Raw genomic sequence first — 21,821 nt, forward strand, 5'->3', positions numbered from 1 at the left:
GTCAGGCTCCTGGTTCTGGCTAGGAGACGCTCTCATGAGATTTGCCACCTCCGCAACTTTGTGGACCTGTTCTCTATGCCTAAATTGCCCTCTGCCTTGGCCCAGCTCCAAGGCCCTGCCTTTGGGAAGCCTCCCTCAGTTCCTGCATGTCAACAGAGTGCCAGGGATCCTCCAGGGCACCCCTGACATGCCCTCTGAAGCTCCAGCAGCACGTTGCCCTGGGCCTGCCTCAGGTGGAGCTAGTTCTGCACTAGAGCCCTAGGTTCGAGTCCTGGCTCTGCCCCTTAACTTGCTGTGCGACCTTGAGTCAGTCCTTTTTCATGTCTGGGCCTCCTTTCTCTACCGTAACATGAGAAGCATGGCCCAGATGGTCTCTCAGGCATCTCCCAGATGGGTAAGTCCTAATACGACTCCCCGAAGTCATCCCCAGGGCTGAGCTAGCCCAGTGCCTGACATTGAACGTGGGATGAGTTGAATCAGATGGAAGCGAAGTGGAGTGATTATAGAAACACAGACACATGCCCCAACGTGGTGCCCGCACCCCTGCCCCCTGCCTACTCCGTGGCCTAGCCTTTAGCTATCCCGGGCTGCCTGGCTCCCTGACCTCTGTAACTTAGGGGTCGAGGGCAGAGCTTGGCTTCTGCCTGGAGGCAGGAGTGCTGGGGCTCCAGCAGGAATGTTCCGGGGTTTATTTTGGTGCTCTAAATTGGAAGGCTGGAGGCTCTAATTTAGCCCTCCCTGCCTGGAGCAGGAGCCCAGGCTGGGGTGGCCAGCCTCGCCGCCAAGCATGAGCCCCCCACCAGACCGCAAGCCAACCTCAGAGCTGCCTGTGGCCAGCCCTGCATAGCAACACCCTAGACAACAAAGGCCCCTTAACCCTCCTCCTCTAGCGGCGACCGTGGCAGTGGCTACTGTCGCTCTGGGGCTCGGCGGGTTGGGTCCCAGAACACGTGGGGTGGCTGACAGAACACTAGGAAGGCACAGACAGTCCCGGTGCCCACACTGGGCACCCCCCCCCCTCAGAGAACCTTGGCAGGGCCACATGAGCTGCCCCACACACTGAGAAGTGTGGCCAATGGAAACTAAGGCCGAGGGCCTAGAGGGTCACTAGGCTTTGAGAGAAGGGCCAGCTGTTTTCCATCTTCACTGAGGGCCGAGGGAGAGGAAACAGGCAGGGAAAACAGCAAGGAGGACTGCAGGTTCAAAAGATTAGCCTTCAGTCCTAGGCAACCGTGGAGAGGTGATTGGGCCTGCAGCTACCCCTGCAACCCACCCTCCACCCTGCCAGCAGAGGCATCTTGCCAGCAAAGACTTGATCAGATTCTTTCTTTAATTAAAACATTTCGATGGCTCCCTGCAGGAGAAAGTCCAGCCCTCCATTCAAGAGTTAAGGCCCTTCACACTGCGATCCCAGCCTACCTTTCTACATTGCTCCCCACACCTCTCCCCACCTACCCCGCTACAACATGGCCACTCCAGCTGCTGGGCTTTCCCCAGATTCTCCCAAGCTCTTTCAGGCCTCCATTTCCTTCCCTTGGCTGGAAATGCTGGGAAATCCTTTCTCTCTTTTCCACTGGGCAAATTCTTCCTTATTATTGAAGCTCCAGCACAATTGTTTCCTACTCTGGTACAAAGTTAACTGTTCCTTCTTTTGTGCTTCCACAGCGTTACCATCAGACCCTTATTCCTTCAGCCAGCCTTTACTGAGCATCTACTAGATGCCAAACACTGTTCTAGGCACCGGGGATACAACGATTAAAAATGATAAGTCACAGACCCTTCCCTCGTGGAGCTTACATGCAGAGGAGACAGACAGCAAATAAGGAATCAAATTTATAAGATAATTTCAGATAGTGAGACGTACAGGGTGTGCTGGTAAATGTTTAACAGCCAGCTCTGGAGGGGGAGAATCCTGACCTGCAGTGTCTGCTGATTTCTGTGGTATAAATATTCCCATCGTGGCTGATTCCAAGTGACCAATGTGAAATCACTGAACACTGAGTTGGGAAGGGTCAGTGACCGGCGACTTCAGCACATTGGTGGCGCATGCCAAAAATAAAAGGAAACAAGCTAACAGAAGAGAGAGTAACTGGGCCACAGAGGTCGTAGAAGTTACTAGATTAGATTAGGTGAGGGGGTGAATACTGGAAGGACTCTGAAGAGGTGACATTTAGGGGGTGACCTGAATGACCAGGAGCCAGCCAGGCAGACATCTGGGGGAAGCTCTTGGCACACTAGATTTTTAAAAATACTTTTTCTATTGAGGTATAATTTACATACAATCAAATGCATTGATCTTAAGTGTTACAGCTCCATGAAGTTTTACATGTGAATCAACCTAGGTAACTAATACCTAGATGGCGAGGTAGAACATTTCCAACACCCCAGAAGGCTCGGGCCTCCTCCGCATCAGTAATCCCCACTCCTGCCCCAAGAGTAACTACTATTTTGACTTCTATCGCCATGGATCAGTCCTGCCAGTTCTTGAAGTTCATATAAATGGAATATGAATGTGGCATTCTATAGTATGTTCTTTTTTGGGTTCGACTTCTTTCACTCAACATAATGTCCAGGAGATTCATCCAGTAGACTGTTCTTTTTCGTTGCTGTGCAGTGTTCCTTCATGTGAATATGCCCTGGTACATCCAATTATAATGATCTGTGTCCCCTCAAGTCTGAGAGATGGTCACATAAGATGGCCAAAACAGGCTGGGTGGGCTTTGGGGTCTGACTGATATGGCCTCAGCCACTCTGGAGCTGGGAGACTTGCAGTAAGAAAGTCTTTTCTAGATACATGAACCTCAGTGTTCATTGCAGCACTATTTACAATAGCCAATACATGGAAGCAACCTAAATGTCCACCAACAGATGAATGGATAAACAAGATGTGGCATATATACATATATATATACCTATATATACATATATATACACATATATACATATATATATACATATATATATATATACACATATATATAATGGAATATTACTCAGCCATGAAAAAGAATGAAATGATACCATTTGCAGCAACATGGAGGGACCTAGGGATTATCATACTAAGTGAAATAAGTCAGACAGAGAGACAAGTATCATATGCTATCAATTAAATGTGGAATCTGAAAAAAATGATACAAATGAACTTATTTACATAACAGAAACAAACTCACAGACTTATAAAACAAACCAAAGGGGAAAGGGGGGGAAGGGATAAATTAGGAGTTTGGGATTAACAGATACAAACTACTATATATAAAGTAGATAAACAATGAGGACTTACTGTATAGTATAGGGAATTATATTCAATATCTTGTAATAACCTATAATGGAAAATATTCTGAAAAAGAATATATACATATATTATATATGTATAACCAAATCACTTTCGTGTACACCAGAAACTAACACAACATTGTAAATCAACTATACTTCAATAAAAATAAAAGTTCTTTCTGCCTTTCTACCTGCTAAACGGAGAGGATAATGACAACTCTTACGGGTGTGGCTAAGAGTTGAGGAGGTGATACATGGCAAGCTCTTAGTGGAGGCCCTGCTACGGGTGGGGTCTGCTTGAGGACTCTCTGGGTGCCTTCCCTTCCTTAGCCTGTGTGTGTGTGGGTGTGTGGGTGTGTGGATGTGGGTGCAGAGGGTGAATGTGTGGCTGTGTTTTGTGCTCTGAAAAGGCTTCTGAGATTGCTTTGGGGATGGCTGGCGTAAGGCACGGTTTTGAGGGGTCAGAAGTACCTCCACTGCATAGAGGGCCTGATATTTGAGGTGCCTCCCCACCAGGCAGGGCCAGGATGGATGGGGGGAAAGAGGCGAGGGGCTCCTGACCCCTGCCAGTGCCCATGGACAGGCAGAAGCTCAGGGAATTCAGTGTGCAGTCTCGGCTCCTTCTCTCCACTATGCTTTGGGAGGGGATGGCCGGGCAGGGATCATTTTCTCCACTTTACAGTTGCAGGAACCAAGGTTCCGAGAAGTAAGTTAACCAAGGTCACGTAACCTGGCAAGTGTTGGAAGAGAGATTCAAACCTGGGTGTGTTTGACTCAAAGCCAGTGGGTTGAGGGCATCTCGTGAGTGTCCAGGCCAGGGAACTTGAGGGTGCCGAGCCAGCGTCAGGAAGACAGACAAGCTGGGCAAGCAGGTTGGAGCTTTGGCCCGGAGGAGGGCCTTGGGCCTGATAACTCGCACAGCAGAGGGGGTTACCTGGGGAGCTCCTGCCAATACGTCCTGCATAACGGGGCTCACCTACACATCACAGCCTTTCTTCTCCCTCTGCTTCCCAGAGGAGAGAGTAGGCTGGAGAGGAGGAGCGCCTAATGGGAAACAGGTGTCCTCAACATTCCAGCTGCAGCTTCCTGCCTGCTGCTCCCCTTGCTTCCCCACCAGCTCGTGCCCATGTATGGCCTTGTCCTTGGTACTGCCACCTCGGACCCTCCTCCACCCCCAATTTGGCCTCCTAGGCCTCAAAGGCCAATCTTTCTGCATGACAGACCTTTTTCCTTCATTCACACTGTACCCCTCTCTTTCCCTGACCCTTGGGAGTCCCATTCGGGCAAGTGCAGGGACAGGTGGGGAGCCCTATACGTGGCACGAGAACATGTGGCTGCCTGTTCCAGTCCCGTGGCAGGTTTCCTGCACGTCGCAGGGCCGGGACCTTCCCTTTGCCTCTTTCCCTATCTGTACAATGGGCTTGTCTCCGAGGGCCTTGTCAGTTCTGGGTTTCTCACTGGGCAGCAGTGACCGAGCATCTCCAGGGACCCATTTCCCTGATGGAGAGAAGCATCACTGAGTCCAGCTTGGGGTTGAGAGCAGAGCCCTGGAGAGAGAGAAGAGACTGATTGGATTCTGCTGAGGATGGAGGGCTTCTGGGCATAAGGGGGGCTGGGATCTGGTCACTCTGGGCCCCGTTCCCTGTGACTCCTCACTCAACATTCATTCAACGAAGCATTATGGAGCGGCAGCTCCAGCCCAGGTGACAGGCTGCGTGCTGCGGATACAGCAGTGGACAAGGCAGACGTGGTCCCTGCCCCAGAGAAATTCCAACAGGCCCCTGGGTCCTCAATTACAGCTTAAAATCCTATCGGTAGCATCACCTCTCATCCCTGAAGAAACTTGGGGCCTAATTGCCCAAGGCTATATGGATAGCTAAAACCTAAGACAGGGCTCAAATCCAGAGCCCCTGACCACCACCACCTCACCCCACCTTGCCCAAATTCTTCTCCCTCAAATCTTAGCCTCACTGGCTGATCTGGAAAGCACTTTAATCATGCCTAAGAGCCTGGAGATTTACAAAGGAAGCCTTGACTGGGTGCAACCCAGCCCACTGGAAAGGCGCCTCGGTGTGGAAATCCTCCCGGCTGGCCACAGGCAGGACTCCCGGCTCCCCTCCTCCGATCCCCCACTGCACTGTGTTCATCCTTGCTGGTGCAGCAGGGATTGCAGACCACCTCCTTTCATCATTTATTTGGATATCTGTCTCCTACACTGGATTGAGGGGCTCCTTGAAGGCAGAGCCTGTGTCTTGTTTGTCTCTGAATCTCTGGGGCCTGGACCAAGCAGACAGAGAAGCAATTCAGTGGGTGCCTGTGGCATGGAATCGACTATTTTGCTCACTAAGTATGGATTCTTCTAGGTACTATGCCCTTGACGCGTAAGCTCTGGAGGCAGGGGGCTTGGGTTTGCATTGTGGTCCCATTACTCACTCACCACAACTTTGGGCCAATGACTTAACCTTGCCTGTCGTTGCTCGTTGGTAAAATGGGGATGCTTGTAGGACCGAGTTCACAGGGTTGCTGGGATGCACCCCAAATAGTATCTGGTGCATAGCAGGTGCTTAATATCTGTTCACTACTGCAACCATTACTACTACCATTTAAAGTAAAGGATGTAGAAGGCTATTTCCTGTACAGGCTGCCAGAAATCGATATTCATCATATATGACCGGCTGAAGGCTGGACACTAGCCTAGCTCTTCCCAAACTTCCTCCTGCTTAGGAATCACCTGGGGATCTTATGAAAATGCATATTCCAACTCAGCAGGTCTGGGACGTGGTGCCACGGACTGCATTTCTAACAAGCTCCCAGGTAGCCCTGATGCTGCTGGTCCAGGGACCACACTTTGAGGAGCCCTCGCCAACATTAACTACCAGGGAGATCTACCATCCACTGAAAAGCCAGTGTCAGGCCCTGTGCTAAGTGCTCCATGTGGATTCTCTCACTGAATCCCTGCAACATCCCTGATAGGTATGTATTGGCGTCCCTACTTTACAGATGAGAAAGCCGAGACTCAGAGAAATCAAGTAACTTTCCAAACGTCCCATAGCTTGGAAGTGGCAGAGGCAGGATTTTAACTCAGGCCAGGCTGACTTCTAAGCCCCATTGTTTCCCATTCTGGAAAACAGCCTCCTTGTGGCCTTGCATTCCCTAGAGGATGTCTGTCCCACGGAGAGAGGACTGCAACACAGAACCCAAACCAAGTGACAGCAAAAGCCACTCCCCAGGAACAGATCTTTAGAGTGTCCAAAGTATTTGCCTGGCCCCCATGAGGCGGGTAAGCAGGCAAGGCAGGGACTTCGATCCCACTTAATGCTGGTAAGGACTGAGAAAGCTTTCAGAGTGGGTGTGAGGGCAGATGGGAGGCTAGGGGATGGCCCACTGGCTACCCAGGCCTAGCTTCCCCTTGTGGGGCCCCGTGACCCAGGAGCTGTTCCTCATCACTGAAGGCTCAAGACTCCGTCAAGTTTACCGGACTGGGGGCAACTGACTGCCACTGGCCCAAAGCCCAAGATTCTGAGGCCTCAACCAGAGGATCTTTTTATGAGCTTGGGGTAAAACATCAAATCCTCAAGGAGACACTGTGTTCTCCTTGGCTTTGTATCATAAGGTAAGGCCACAGCTGAGGCAGAGGCAGCCTGCTGCTTCTGGTAGCTCCATGGCTCAGGGCCACTCTGTCCTGGCCAAGCCTGGAGACACCCTCATACCTTCTGACTCCCTGGTCACCTCTCTTCTCATCCCCAGCCAGGCCCATGGAAACCTTTTGTTCACACGGGGCATAATACAATGAATGTGTGCTACCTTCTTGGGTCTTTCCTAGGTCTCCTAACCTGGGACCATGGACCTGTAGCATGTCTGAGAGGTGAGTTTCTAGGGTCCGAGAATGTGCTAGAATTATAGGCCAGACTGTGTGTGGATGTGTTTTCTGGGGTGGCTATCCATAGCTTTTACCATTCATCTCCTCGTGTAGCAAATATTGATTGAATGCATTCTCTGTGCAGGGCATTGAGTTAGTTAGGCACTAGAGATACAGGGATGAGTGAGACAGATGCCTGCCTCCAGGGAGCTTCCAGTCCAGGGGGAGTCAATGAATGAGTAAGCAAACCAAAAATATCCCCACATGAGAACAGCTGGGGCCTGGACTCTGCCTAGTCCCGTGTCATTCACTCCATAAATTGGCACTGCTAACAGTTTTGAAGGGATACCTGAATGAGGCCCAGGGAGGGAGTGGGGGCAGGGCTTGTCCAAGGTCATACGGAGAATCAGTGGCAGAACATGAAACAGATGCCTGGGCTTCAGGGCTCTTGGTGTGGGGCACTGACCACCACATGCATGTAGAATTGAAGTGGGCACAGGGCCCGTGGAGCTGCTTTGGGCCTGGGATCTCTGGGCTTGACACATTTGTTTTATGGCCAGTAAAGCCACTCTCACCTCTATCCCCATTCTTAGTTCATCCATTTCCAAGGCCGACTGCCCATGGGGGAACCTCACCCCGCACCCCTCTCACCCCACAGGCAGCTGTTCTCCTTCTAGCCTGCTGGGTGGGCTCTGGACCTTCCTGGGGCCTCATTCCCTGAGAAAGTCCAGCTGGCGGGCCCAGCTGGGGGTTTGAGGGAGGATGGGGCCCATCTGGAGGGGCCTTGGAGTGAGCCAGAGGGGCCAGCAGGGAGGGAGAGCCCCTTGGGAACAGAGCCTGGACTGGGAGAACTCTCTCTGAAAGGCACAAAGAAGAAAAGGAAATGCCAGGGTATCTGGGTTGACACTCATGACAGTCTTCTGAAGCCTGAAAGAATATTGAGAGGGCCCCTTCACTCTCTCCAGGATGCATTTCATCTGTGTGAATCTCTCCAGTTTTCAAAGGCTCTTGGCTGGCAGTGGACCACTCACCTGCCCACCACTCCTTGACACCATTCTCTTTCTTCTCTGGTGGCTACTGTGGCCTGGCCACTGGGCAATGTGTGAGGAGAGGGGAGGAGTGAACCCGTAGTTGAAGAAGTCTTCTCTCTGCTTGGAAGGCCTTCAGTCTCATGGGGGAAATAAAGCCTAAATGGTTTGCTCCAATACACCATGGTCAGTGCTTTGGGTCTTCTGAGGAGGGAGAGAGTAAGTCTGTGGATGGCAGGGCTGGGAGAGTAAGGAAAGGACTCACAGAAGAGACATACACAAGAGGGGGAAAGCTCTATGGGCAGAAGGCCCTCTCTGGCCTCCAAGGTCTGCTCTGAGCTGCTCAAAGCCCAACGTGATGCTCAAGCCCCTTCTACCATATTCCATCCAAATGCTTGACCCGTCTCTGCTTTCCTACTTCCTGAGGCGGGAAGCTCATTCACTTGCAAGAAAGAGATCATCTCAAAATAGCCCTCACCCTAAGAAAGTTCTTTCTTGAGTTGGGCTGAACTTCGTCTCCCTGTGGCTTCTGCCCAAGGGTCACAGCACTGCTGCCTGAGGTCACCTAGACTCTGTCTTCTCCCTCCGCTCTAAAATAGTCCCTCAGAGGTCTGAAGAATCACCATCACCAAAACCCCTGAGTCTTCTCCAAGCCAAACAGCTCGTACCACTCTTCCTCCTGAGGCCAGAGTTCCAGCTTCCTCTCCAGTCTGCTTTTGCCTCCCTGCCCACGCTCCAGTATGTCTGTGGCACCCTTAATATGTGGACCTAGAGCTGACAGCATATTCCAGGGCAGTCTGTCACCTCCTTTTTCTAGAAACTTCTATGCTCCCTATGGATGCAGCCTAAGGCTCCTTGGACTTATTTAGGAGCAGACCTCCTTACTCTGCTTCAGGCCCTCTCGCCTGTTCCCTCTGGCCAGCCTGCATCTGAGGACTGGGTTTTAGGATCCAAGAGTAAAAGGTCTGACATTTCTCCCTGTCGTACCTACTTTGTATGCTTCAACCCCTCCTTCTTGTCTATCAGGACAAGACTCTGAAGGTTGATGAAATTAGCTCTCCCACCTATAGTTGGACCCATGCTCCAAACCTGATCAATGAGCAGCTATGTCTACACATGTGCCACCAGGCACCTGTCTCTGTAAATTCATCCTGAAAGCCCTTGTCAGATGTCTGGAGGTGAGAAGTCAGCACCCCTCACACTGTCCCGTGATCCCAGGAGCCTGAAGGAGTATGTCCAGGAGTTGATGGTGGACCCATGGGCAGAAGAGGCACGATGTCAACCACTCTGCCTGGCCAGCCATCAGCCAGACAACTTTTCCAGAGGCTTGTTTCAGGCTCTGAGTGCGATGGGGGTGCTGAGAGAACATTCGGAGACGCCAGACACTGCCTCTACCCTCTGGGAGCTTCCAGTCTCACAAGGAGAAAGACCAGGTGGGCTCCTAATGTGATGGAGTAGGCTGAATAATGTTCCCCAAAGATATCAGGTCCTAATCACTGGAACTTGTAAGTGTTCCCTTATTTGGAAAAAGGGTCTTTGCAGATGCCGTTAAGGATTTTGAGATAAGGAGATTATCCTGAATCGTCTGGGTTGACCCTAAATGCAATTATACTCTAAGAAGGAGGTATCCATATAAGAGGGAGGTGGAGGAAGATTTGACACAGACAGAAAAAGAGGAGAAAGCCATTTGACCATGGAGGCAGAGACAAGAGTAATGTGGCCACAAGCCAAGGAATGCTGAGGGCCAGGAAACTAATATAGTCGATGAGAGAAACAAGCAGGCAAGTGAGGGGGCCCAGACCAAGACCAGAGAAAGCTGGGAAACTGGTGGCTGCAAATCTCAGGCAAGGGTTCATGGAAGAGGTAGGCCTGGAGCTGGGGCCGCAAGAGCAGTGGTAGGAGGAGACGGACAGAGTGGGGAGACGGGCTGTGGAAATGGAACAGATCAGGCCTGCTAAGACCAGAGACACTGCAGCTGCAGGAGACAAAGGGGTTGGTGTGTGTGTGTGAAAAGGCCACATCCTGCCAAGTTGCCACTTTACCTCCCTCCAGGGGGAGACGGGCAGTGCCCTCATCGCCAGGCGGGTGGCCCCGTGTCAGGCTGGCAGAAGCCTAAACATGGGGTTTCAGGCCCAGCACCACCACAGACCAGTGCCTGCTGCCTCCCTGAGCCTCAGTCTCACGGTCTATAAGATGGGAAGGCTAATATTGGCAGCACTTCCAAGGACATTTTCTCCTTTTCCAGTTTCCCTTTGTTGCCTGACGTCTTCTCTTCTACGAGATATTAACAGGCAAGAATAGGCTGCTTCTCTTTACACGAAAGGATCCAAGGGGAGACAGAAATGCTGAGGCCCCCCTCCCCCCTTTGAGATGCGATGAGGTTTGGGCAAGATAGTCGGCCGCTCTGATTCCATGCTCCACAAAGGCCAGTGCCCTGTGGGCTTGCTTCCAAGAGCCCCCGCAGACAGAGCAGGTGCCCTCCCTCTCCAGAGGGCCCGTATTCCCTGTGAAGCTCCTCTCTCCTGACCACCGCCAGCCCAGCTCCCAGGCAGCCACGGGAAGGCGCGGAGGAGAGCCAGAGTGTGGCTATTTATAACGGGGGATGTGATAAACACTTCGAAGAGATATTTCCCAATAGACCAAATTCAACGGAGATTACATAAGCAATTAGGTCTTCTGAGCTCCCTGCTATCTTCTTGCACTGAGGCTGCCCAAAACGTGTGTGAACAAGTCTTTCTTTATAGTCAGGCATTTATACTTTACAAGGACGTAAGTTGAAATGTTTCAGGTGGGCAAGCCAATCCCAGCCTCCCCCCACATCTCACCATTCCCCTCCAGCTGCCCTGGGTGGTGGTGGAGGGGTCCTCAGGGCCTCTCCTTCTCTGCAGCCAGGTGATCCTGGGCGAGCTCCGGCATGTCTCTGGCTCTCTCTGCACTTCAGTTTCCCTTCTGTACAATGGGGACAACAATGCCTGGCCCCCAGGCTGGCACGGGAATCCTGTGAGAAACTGTCGGAAAGCTCTCAGCCTGGCCTGCGGTGGGTATTCAAGCCACTTTGGATCCCAGGATCCCTTTCTCCTCTCTGGCCCACAATAGGGAGGGAGTTTGCCCCCTGGTTCATCTGGCCTCCCCTCCTTCATCCCACCTCCCTCTCACACCACGCTTCCCCCAAGTGCTAATGCTTTCTTTCTAATTTATTAGGCTGTTAATGGGCCTGAACAGTGGTAATTGTCTCTTGCCAAGGGTGAAAACTATCTGCTCTCGACCAAGGCTCATGCCTCTCCCTTCCTCCTGGTCCAAGTGCCAAGACCCCAAGACCTGCTGATCCCCAGTGCTGGCCCTTCCCACCACAGCAGAATCTTTTGTCTGTAAAAATGCCCAGAACCGACTCCCCCAAAGCCTTAGAGCTGGTAGCCCCTGGATCCCAGCCCTCACTACTCTGGCTGTCATAACCTGGCACACATGGCCCCAGCAGGCATGCCTGCCCACTTTGTCCAGGGGGACTGGGCAGAACGAATGGCTGGTGGAGCCGGAGGTAGCTGGGGAGGGGAGGGGAGGCCCAGCCCCAATTGTCCCCCCACCAACTCCAGCCGCCGTCTCTACACACCCAAAGCTCCTGCCACCCCCAGCCACTCACCCTGCTCTTCCCATCTCCAGGCTTCTACCCATGCTGTTCCCTCCCACTCTGCTCCATCTCCAGGTAAAAGATTCCCACTCATCTTTCAAGGTCCAGTCCAAGTACTTTCCACTCTGTGAAGGAAACCCTGGCCAAGGCCTGCATTCCCAGGGACTCATGTGCCACCCGCTCCTGGTGTGAGAGGAAGCCGGGGTCTGGGCTCTCTCTGGTCCCCCGTGGCCAGCCTGGAGCCTAGCCCGGAGGAGAGGCCCTGGGGCTTTTGGCCCAGTGTAATGGAATCGAACAGTAGCAGCAGGGTGGTCAGTACAGAGGACAGTGAGGCAGGTGGCATCTCCTCCCCAAGACCAAGCAGAGACTGACCAGGAAAGGGGGGCACCTTCCAGTAGAGGAAACAGGCAGCAGGGAGCAGGGAGTCAGACATCAGAGGACGCTTGAAGAAGAGATAGCTAATGGGCAACTCTAAGGGTATTCAGCAAGCACTTAAAGAGGCTTATCAGGGGCTCCAGGAATACTTCTGCTATGCATGTGGCATGGAATCCGTTCTAATGTGGGGGATAGAAAACAGGCCCTGGAATCAGGAAACCACTACACAACCAGCTGTGTGATCTTGGCTGAGTCACCTGTCCTCTCCAAGCCTCAGTTTCTTCATCTGTACAATGGGTAGAGGAATCCTTTACCTCACAGGGCTGTTGCAAGAAGTAAATGATATAACATGAGGACTAGGTGAGAGCTCCTGTGTACAAATGCTTGGCATTCCTTAGGCATCCCAATAAACTACGATTTCCTTCTCCTACCTGTACCCCTGGGAATTCATAGTCTGTCTGGGGGCCTTATCCAGCAGAACCCCAGCAGTAGTAAGTGCTGAGGGTCTCAGAGTTGAGTAATGTGTTCTTAAAGGAACATCTTATGCGAAGGACAGAGCACAAAGGAACAAGGTTAAATGATGCAGCACAGCTGTAGTTTAGACATTAGGAAGAATTCCCAGATGATGAGGACTTAGAACCAAGAAAGCTTTAGAGAAGAAGCATCTTCTAAAAACTTGACATCTGAGCCCAGACCTGGATGGCATGAAGGAATCAACCATGAGAAGAACTGGGCGAAAATTGTTCCAGACAGAGGGAACAGCAAGTGCAAAGGCCCTGAGGCAGGAATCAGCTTTGTGGGGTCAAGGCACAGAAGAGGTGAGTGCAATTGGAACAAAGTAAGAAGAAAGTGATCCCAGATGGAGACAGAGGAGTCCGTAGGGCCCAGACTATGAAGAGCCTTATAGGCCATGGGTAAGGACTTCGCATTTTACTCTGAGTGACATGGGAAGCCCGGGGAGGGTTCTGAGCAGAGAAGCGACATGACTGACTTAGGACTATAACAGATCACTCGGCTTTTGTGTGAATAACAGTTGGCAGGGGACAAAAATAGAAGCAGGGAAACCATGAGGAGGCTTCTGCAGTAATCCAGGCAAGAGGTGATAGTGGCCTAGAGGGGTGTGGTGACAGTGTAGGTATGGAGAAGTGGTCAGATCTGGGATTTATTTAGAGATGAAGATGGCAGGACTTGCTAATGAATTGGAATAAGAAAGATCACTTATTTGGCATCTATTATTAGTGCAGCCAGCACCTCAATGAATCCTCTTGACTGCCCTGTCAGGTCAAGCTGATTTACCTCCATTAGACTGAGGAGGAAACCTTAGGCTCAGAGAAGCAAGTGGCTTGCCCAAAGTCACACAGCAAGGAAGTGGCAGACTAGAAGTAGGAGCCTGGTCTGTGTGATTCCAAGATTGATGTGGTTTCCCTGACAACATGACTCAGGCCTGTGCTGGGCCAGGCCTATTGTTTTTTTGTTTTTTTTGCTGTTCGCGGGCCTCTCACTGTTGTGGCCTCTCCCGTTGCGGAGCACAGGCTCCGGACGCGCAGGCTCAGCGGCCATGGCTCACTGGCCCAGCCACTCCGCAGCATGTGGGATCCTCCCAGACCGGGGCACGAACCCTTGTCCCCTGCATCGGCAGGTGGACTCTCAACCACTGCGCCACCAGGGAAGCCCTAGGCCAGGCCTTTGGATCACACTTTCCCAGATATCAGTTGTCTAAAGAGGAGTCTCCTGCCACTGCTATGTTCTAAACCTGGCCTTGAGCTCTGCTCTGCCCGCCTCATCCCCCCGGCCCCACCTCACTCCTGAGACCAGCCACTTCTGCAGCTGAAGGGGGAGCAGCCTTAGTGGGTTCGTCTGTAAAATGCAAGAGCAGCCCATTGCATCTATGGTTACATGATGACTAAATGAGACATGAGATGAGATGGCCAAAGCCCCCTGCCCAGAGCCTGGCATGCTGCCTTCCCTCCTCCCTCTTGGCCATGGGGGCCACCTGCAGCCCAGATGCCCAGCAGGCTGCCCTGGCTGCCCTGGTGTTCTCCCCCCAGCCTCCACACAGAAGCCAGCACCTCTAGGCAGGGCCCTGCCAGCCTCTCTCTCTCATTCTTACTGTCCATTCCTTGGGGCCCAGGCAGATGGGATGAGTCCTATCATGCCAGAAGGATGCAGAATAAAGAAGAAAACTTCATTTCCTGTGTCACGATGCTTTTTATCCCCACCAAAAACAAACATAACTGACACCCACTCTGTGGGGGGCCATGCAAGCGCCTCTGGGAGACAGAGAGGCAGCAAAACATCCACCCCTGTCTCCCCATCCGCATCCCAAGCCTCCAAGTCTCCTCCCACAAAGGCTTAGGGATGCTCCACACTGAAAGGAAGCATTGGCTGGCTCTGTCATACTGCTCTTACAGCACACTTGGGGAAACTCAGGCTCAGAGAGAAGGGACTTGGCCAAGAGCATGTAGCAGAAATGAAGACCAAGTCTTCGATCCAAGAAGTATGCTTTTGCCTGCAGAGCATGACTATGCCCCAGCCTGCACACGCCTGGCATATGCGCAAGTGTGCCCCCACTAGCCGCCGCTATGCTATGCAAGGGCCCAGGCAAGGGGGCATGGGGGTTTCTATGCTCGGCATCTCTCATAAGCACCTGTCCCAAGGACATGAGGCTCCATCCTGGGTCACCCCAAAGGAGAAGATCGTTCTCTGAGCTGGGTGGGCCCACAGCCCAGAAATACATGTCTTGCGGCCGACCTCTTTCATCAGCCACCCACCTCCCTCCCTGGGGACTGATGCCTCCCCAGGTTACCCGGCATACCCATTCTGCACTCTCCTGGCAGCCGCATGGTTGACCCCAACCCAGGCCCCCTCCCAATGCAGCCAGGAAGAGCAGGAGGGCACAGAGAGGCCATGAGGAAACTCGTGCTGAGCCAACCTTAGGGACCTCACATTGGCGAGCAAGAAAGGGGCCATGCCCTCTGGGGGCAAGGGAGTCAGTGCAGGATTATGGGCTCCTCGCTCAGAAATGATTGGTCGTGACAAGCTCACTGCAGGAACAAAGCCATGTGAAATTGACCTCATCACCAGTGATCAGATCAGATTGTTTAGTGTGAGGGGAATGTGAGGGGGATGTTCAGCTGGGCGATGACCTAGTTAGGGCCTTAAAGAGGCAGAGCAGCTGCCCCACTCTGGGGAGGAGGAGGCAAGAGGCCTCCTGGGGGGAGGCCCCTGCTGAGCTGCAGGTGGAGGAAGGCCGGTTCCCAGGCAGGCTCCGGCCAGGCCACAACAGGCTCCTCGAGCCCTCCAGCATCCCCAGAGACCGTTTTAGAGGAGTAGGGCCTAGCCTTAGGGGACTGACAGACAGTGATAGAGGGGGCCAAGGCAGGAGCCAAGGACAGAGTTTCCATGCCTGTCCAAGGAGAGCAACAAGATAGATCAGAAACTGGGGAAACCCTGAGGCAGACCTTAGGAAACAGGAGTGGTATTTATTTAATGATTTATTTCCTTGTTTGTTTGTTTACTATGTCTCAGGCACTATTCTAAATACGTATATTACCTCAAGTAACCCTCAAAACAACCCTATGAGGTGGATGCTATTATGATGCCCATTCTACAGATGAGCAAATTGAGAGTCAGAGGCGATGTCACTTGCCCAAGTTTACAAAACTGTTACGTGGCCACCTGGTCATGGAGTCTGCGCTTGTTCACAGCTACATTCTACAGCTTCTCGTCTGATGACAGGGTCGGCCAAACGTGGCAGGCCAAATAAAGACGCAACTAGGAAGAGGTGGCCTGTGCTGCTGAGGCCTTTCTTTCCCATCAGGCCCAGGGGGCCCAGGGGCTGGGGCAGGGAAGAGGAGGCCTGTCAGGAACTTCAGGAACAGGTGCCTGCTTTCTCCTTGGATCCTGTTTCCTGACACTTGCCTGAGGAACGGAGGGGGAGGGGGAGGGAAGGGACATGTGGCCAGCCGGGCAGAGCAGGCCCCTCTCTGCCAAGCACCGCCTTAGGGAATATGACTCCTGCTGCCTGAGGGGTACAGGGGAGATGCCAGAACGGGGGGCAGGGCTTCTGGTGGGGCACATGGTGTTAACCCTTTCATCGGCGATATGTGTGCAAAAAGCAGCATAGGGCCTGGTGGCACAGGGGAAGCAGGCACCCACGAATGTGCAGCAAACAGCAGAACCCACTAAGGGTAGGCCAGGGCAGCAGCTGCGGCGTGAAGGATCCTGGTCGGTTGCTGGGAAGAGTTCCAGGGAGGCCAGTAATCTCCTCTTGAGGGCTTGAGGCATAGAAGAGACCCCTGTCACCCCAAAGGGTTTAAAAGCACCTGAGGCCAGTACCTGAGTAGAATCTTGTACGGGGGGCTCCAGGGATGCCAGCTCTGTTGGAAGCTGAGGGGTAGGTGTGGAACTGGTCTGCCAGTCCAGACTCCTGCCTGATTCCATGCAGGCTGAGGCGTCTAGGCTGGCAGGACCTCACGACCTCAGTCTGTTCTCCTGGGGGTATGTAGCTTAAAGGAACTCCTGCTGTTCCCCGGTGCCTGGGATGAGGGGGCTGACTGAATGCTCTGTGCCTCCTTTTCTTTACGGCAACCAGCCTTGAGTGTGCCCCCGAGGCAGGCCTCTCAGCTCTCTGGCTCCCTTCCACCCAGTTCTGTGGGCACCTGGGATCTCTCGTCAAGCCCTTTGGGTCTCGGGCAGGGATGGGCTGGCCTATCTACTGCCCCACCTGCTTTCCAGCCCCTACCTGTCTTCCCTATTTCCTCAGGCTGGGCCAGTTTCCATTTCGCCCCACCTTATCTCACACTGAATTTCTCAGATGTGGTCTGGTGGGGCTTCATTTGTGACCAGTGGCCCCTCCTTGGGATATTCCTGATACTCCTACCAACGCCCTCCCCAGTAGTTGCAACGACTCTAGGCTGCAAGGCCCCTCGTTCTTTTCTGAGAACCCACACTGAGAGGATTCAGGCCCCCAAGGACCTTACTTCTTTGGGGAGACTTCTGAAGGACTGTCAAAAGGCAGAGGGAGTCGGAGGACCACAGTTAGGATCGGCGGATGGCAGCCACAAGGTTAGAGATTTCAGTGCACTTCAGAGAAGGATTTCCTGTCAGGTTGAGCTGTTCTGCAAGAGAACAGCTATCTCAGGCTCTAGTGAGACCCCCGTCCCCAGAGGTGTGTAAGTAGAGGCTGGATGGACAACCACGAGAGATGCTATTGCAGACCAGTGAAAGAAGGGTGGGGCTATTCTATTCCTGGGTCTCTCTCTGTGTTTATTTTTTCGTTGTTGTGATCACTACAGACCCACAGGGGTGTCTGACCTCTGGTCAACTCTCCTCACCACAATATCCGTGCAAGTTCTCAAAGTTCAAGACAGAAACAACAAGGCTAAGAGCAAATCCAAGACATGATCAGAGGGGGAAAGAGAGGAGAAGAGAGTCAAGGAGAAAAGAAAAATAAGAGAGAGACACAGAGCGGGGAGGACAAGGAAAGTGAGAGAGAGAGAGGAGAGACAGAGACAGGTGAAAAGGGGAGATAGAAATATATATATATACACACCAAGCCAGAGGCAGGGAGAAAGTTGAGACAGAGAACTGCTCCTGGATTCATGCTCCTTTGTCTCTTCCAGCAGCTCCGGGGTTTCTGAAGAGCCTTATTCCCCAGCTAACCCTGTAACCCTACCCATGCCTTCAAAGGCAAGGGAGTGGCCCCCAGGGGCAGCTGTGCCTGCTGCGTGGGTCAGGGCCTTGGAACACGCCTGAGGCCAGAGCGCCCCTAGGTGAGACCTGGCCCAGGCCACCAGGCATCTCCCTGCTGCACCTTTGGGCAGAGAGGCTTCCGCTGGGGCCCCAGTGGCTCCAGGACCTGGGCAGCCAGGAAAAGACTCTGGGGGAGGCGGTCTCTGCCTTTACAGGTCTGCCACCCGGCAGAGGGAGCAGACTGGGGTTCTGGTGGCCCCAGAGAGCAGAGCTGGGCCCCCAGGGTGGGAGCCACCTCTGGGAGCATTCGGCTCAATTCTGGGGAGAACTTCAGAGCTGGCAGAGGCCCTTCACAGGGGCCCGGGCGTGCAGAGGTGTGCACGGAGGCTAGTTGGCTGCCCATGGTGGTGGTGGTGGGAGCCTTGTGGGGGAGTGAGACCAGAGAAGTTCAAAGCCAGAGAGAGAGTGACTGATTCTGTGATTCCCATGTCCTCAGCAGGCAACACATCTTTCCAGCCCAAAGGGGAGGATCCTGCTGTGTTACTTTAAATAGCTCAACTTTCTAATAAGGCTTTTATTCACATTTTTACATAGGAATATTTTCCATGGTTCTATCTTAAGAATTTGTATGTAGCTATGTAGTAATGTCTATAGCCATGTAACTATCTATCTATAATATCTGTGTATTTATGAATTTCTACATCTATCTGTGTATCTCTATATCTCTGCATCTCCATATCTCTATATCTAAGTAACTGTGTATCTATGCATCGATCTATCTCTTTGTTATGTATCTACATAGCTCTGTATCCATCTAGGTCTCTCTCCCTTTATAGGAAAGGCTGAGGGAGACCCGGAGAATTTAGGACCCCTGCTGCCTGAGCTGCCCCTCTCCATGGCCACTGCCTGACCTCCCATCCCCTTTCCCACCAGACGGTGGCCATCCTGGGCCTGGGCCAAGGGGTTACCGTGAGGAAATTGGCCAAAGTATGGAAAGCCATCCTCTGAAGCCAGTAGCAGCTGCTTTGCTTGCGTCTGTTGGGGGTGAGGAAGATGGGAGAGCAGGAATAGAGTCGTGGGGAAGTGGGGGGGGCGCGGTGTGGGAGCATGGGGAATGTGAGAGTGGCTGCACAGTCGTGAGTTTTAATTCTGGGAGGCAGAACATCACATGAGTAGCCTGCACTGGCATTCTCTTGCTGTGTGATCTGGGACAATGTCCTGCCCCTCTCAGGCCTTCAGTGTGCCCATCTACACCATGAGCCTCTTGAAGGGTCCTTCCGGAGCTGACACCCTAACAGGGCGGTAGTCCCCACACTTTTAAATCATGGATTCCCATCACTAGAGCATTTTGAGCACAGCAACACAATATATCCACAGGGATTTATTTATACATAAGGTAGTGGTTAAGAACACAGACTCTGGGGCCAGCCCGTGAATATGCATCCTGGCTCTTCCACTGGGTATGTGGCTTGAGGTCTCTTGGCCTTAGTGGTCCCTGTAGAAAGAGGAGATAGGAGTCCTACTCATTGCCATCAAGTGGTTGTGAGGGTCTGGGACAGAGTACATAGATGCAGAGTATATAGATGTTGTTCTTACTATACATGTATTACTTTGCTAACTGATGATGTAGGCTTCAAATTGCCTGTCCAACGTCAAAACTGTTAAAGGATGAGGTAAAAAGAAATAAAATGCTCTCTATATTGCAATATTTTCTTCTCACTCCCCAATGGGTTGCTTAGGACACTTGGTATTGTCACTGTTCTAGAGTTTGCTTGTGATTCCTTCTCTGGTTTTCTACTAGAGAAGCGTAAGTTTGAGGCTAGGCCCCCTAAGCTGACAAGCATGCCAACCTGGACCTGGGCCTGCCTCTCACCACGCAACCACTCCTAGATACACTGCATCTTTCCAGGACTCCTCTCCCACGGAGGGGCTAAAGGTCCAGAAGAACCAGGTTTCCCAGCCCCTGAGGACCAGCAAGGTCTGGGGGCCTCACACGTGGCCCACAGGCTCAGCTGCCCACACCCCAGGACGTCCCCCTCCCCATTCTCCTCAGCCCAGAGCCTAGGGTCGAGGTGTAGCCTCTTCCTCTCTCCCTTACCACAGCCAACGTCTCCACCACACAGCAAGCAAGCTAAGTCCAGGGCTCACAGCCAGCACAGAATCGCTATTTCTTGGATGGGTAATAATGAGAGCTCGCCATTACTGAGCACACATGCACTTTCTTAAGTACTTTACCTGCATTGTCTCTTTGAATCTTCCCAGAGATCCTATGAAGCAAATGCTCTTCTTCCGATTTAACAGATGAGAACATCACCAATCAGTGGGAGAGCAGGGAAACCAGCTGCCAGCAGCCGGGCTGGAGAGCAGCCTCTTCACCCTGTGACAGTGAATGAACAAGTGAGGGAATGGTTTCCCTGTCCCCCTCCACGCTTTCCCAAGGCACCTGCTGTCCCCTTCCTGAATTCTGGGTTTGCTCTGACCCCCAGCCCCCCGCTTCCCCACCCTCTATCTCTTGGTGTCCAGCTCAGTGAGTCTGCACCCCGCCCCCACCCCAGGCCCGGGGCTCCTGTACCCCCATCCCCGCTCCCGGCAGGACCCCCTCCTGGGAGCCCCGCCCCCGTGGGCCGCCGACCCGCAGGTAATCCCCTCCCCCCTTCCTGCCCCCGCAGCTCCAGCCCCTTCCAATTAGCCCTGTCTCGGATCCCCTCCGCTGGGAACTGGCGCCCCCCTCCCGCCCCCTTCCCCACTCCGCTCCCACGTGGGGAGCCCCGCTCCCAGGCCCCGCCGCCCTATTCAAGGCGCTCTCCTCCATTGTCTCCGCCTGCCACTCACTCAGGCCATTAGCATTTCTAAAGCCCGCTTCTCCTGGTCGCCGCTTTGGCCTCAGCCAAAAAGGGGCTCACTTTGAAACAGAAGTTTGGGGAGAGGGTGCTTCCTAGGCTACTAAAACAGCTTCCCTTTAGGCCCTCAACTCTCCAGGCCTCAATCTGCCTATAAAATGGGAAGAACTGCTCTCCCACATTTCGAGGCTTAGGACACCTGGAATTTCTCGGCTTCGAGAGTTGTTGAGAAATGGGGCAGCGCCCTGGGACCCCAATACAACTGCCCGTTCCTTCCCTTGGGTTTCTTGGGCCCTACCAATCTGGATCCTCCATCCCCCGCCCCCCACCCCCCCGCAACGTGCCAGGGGAGATATGGAGTTTTGTCAAAACTGGTTTTCCCTGCCCTAACCCAAGCGGCCTTTGTTAAGGCCCTGGCAGGATGGGGCATGAATGGGGGTGACTTCTTTGCCCTGGCATCTGAAACCTCCCTAAGTAACTTGGGTGGAGAGACAGCGCCACCCAGTGGCTTCATGGGCTCTAAGCTAATCTCGAGGGTGGGTCCTCACATACCTGGCTTCAGGGCCCCCAAGGAGGCGTCTCACCAGAGAAACCCTCTTTACTTGTAGGATTTCTTTTGCATTGGTTTAGCTGCTTCAGATCCAAGGCTAAATAAAGAGCCAGCGGTTAGAGTCCCAACGGGCTTAGCTCAACCTCGGCCCCGCCCCCATCATTCCTTTGGGCTGGCAATGGCCCTTGCTCTAGGCTCTGTTGCCAATGGCCAGTACTTTCCCCTCCCTGGGCCTCACTTTTCTCCATCTGGAAAATGGCAGAATATTCCCTAGCCACCTTCTGCTTTTCCTGGTGGGCTGAGGAAATTTGTGGGCTGGGGAGAGGGTGTAGGTCTGAGAGCCAGCCTTCGAAGACAGTTGGCCACCTGGACCCCAAGAATAGGCTCTAGACCCATTCATACTTCCAATACCCGATCCCTAGCCTTCAGCCCCTGCCTGGAGACCCATCAGCTGCTGACCAGCCCCTAAGAATACCGGGAAAATGGGACCTATTCCTCCTCAATGCCTACTTTGGTTCTTACTCCCTGCTTCTACCCTCTTCCTGCTTCCTCTCCCCTCCCCCTGCTTTTTCCCCTG

General features: G+C 52.9%; 1 long non-coding RNA gene across 2 annotated transcripts in view; it reads right to left on the reverse strand.

The window, feature by feature from the left end:
- Nucleotides 1-19,149: 19,149 nt before the first annotated feature.
- The window catches only part of LOC113613128 (uncharacterized), a 67,032-nt gene continuing 64,360 nt past the window's right edge, over nucleotides 19,150-21,821 (reverse strand). For both annotated transcript variants that reach the window (XR_003430087.1, XR_003430086.1), the window contains exons 2-3: nucleotides 20,090-20,231; nucleotides 19,150-19,349 (exon numbers count right to left, since the gene is read on the reverse strand). This is a non-coding gene — a long non-coding RNA (uncharacterized LOC113613128). The remainder of the gene's footprint in view (nucleotides 19,350-20,089; nucleotides 20,232-21,821) is intronic.

The sequence above is a fragment of the Aethalodelphis obliquidens genome, unplaced genomic scaffold (genome assembly GCF_003676395.1).
Source record: "Aethalodelphis obliquidens isolate GAN/ISIS:26980383/991018 unplaced genomic scaffold, ASM367639v1 scaffold85, whole genome shotgun sequence".
NCBI classification, from domain to species: Eukaryota; Metazoa; Chordata; class Mammalia; order Artiodactyla; family Delphinidae; genus Aethalodelphis; species Aethalodelphis obliquidens.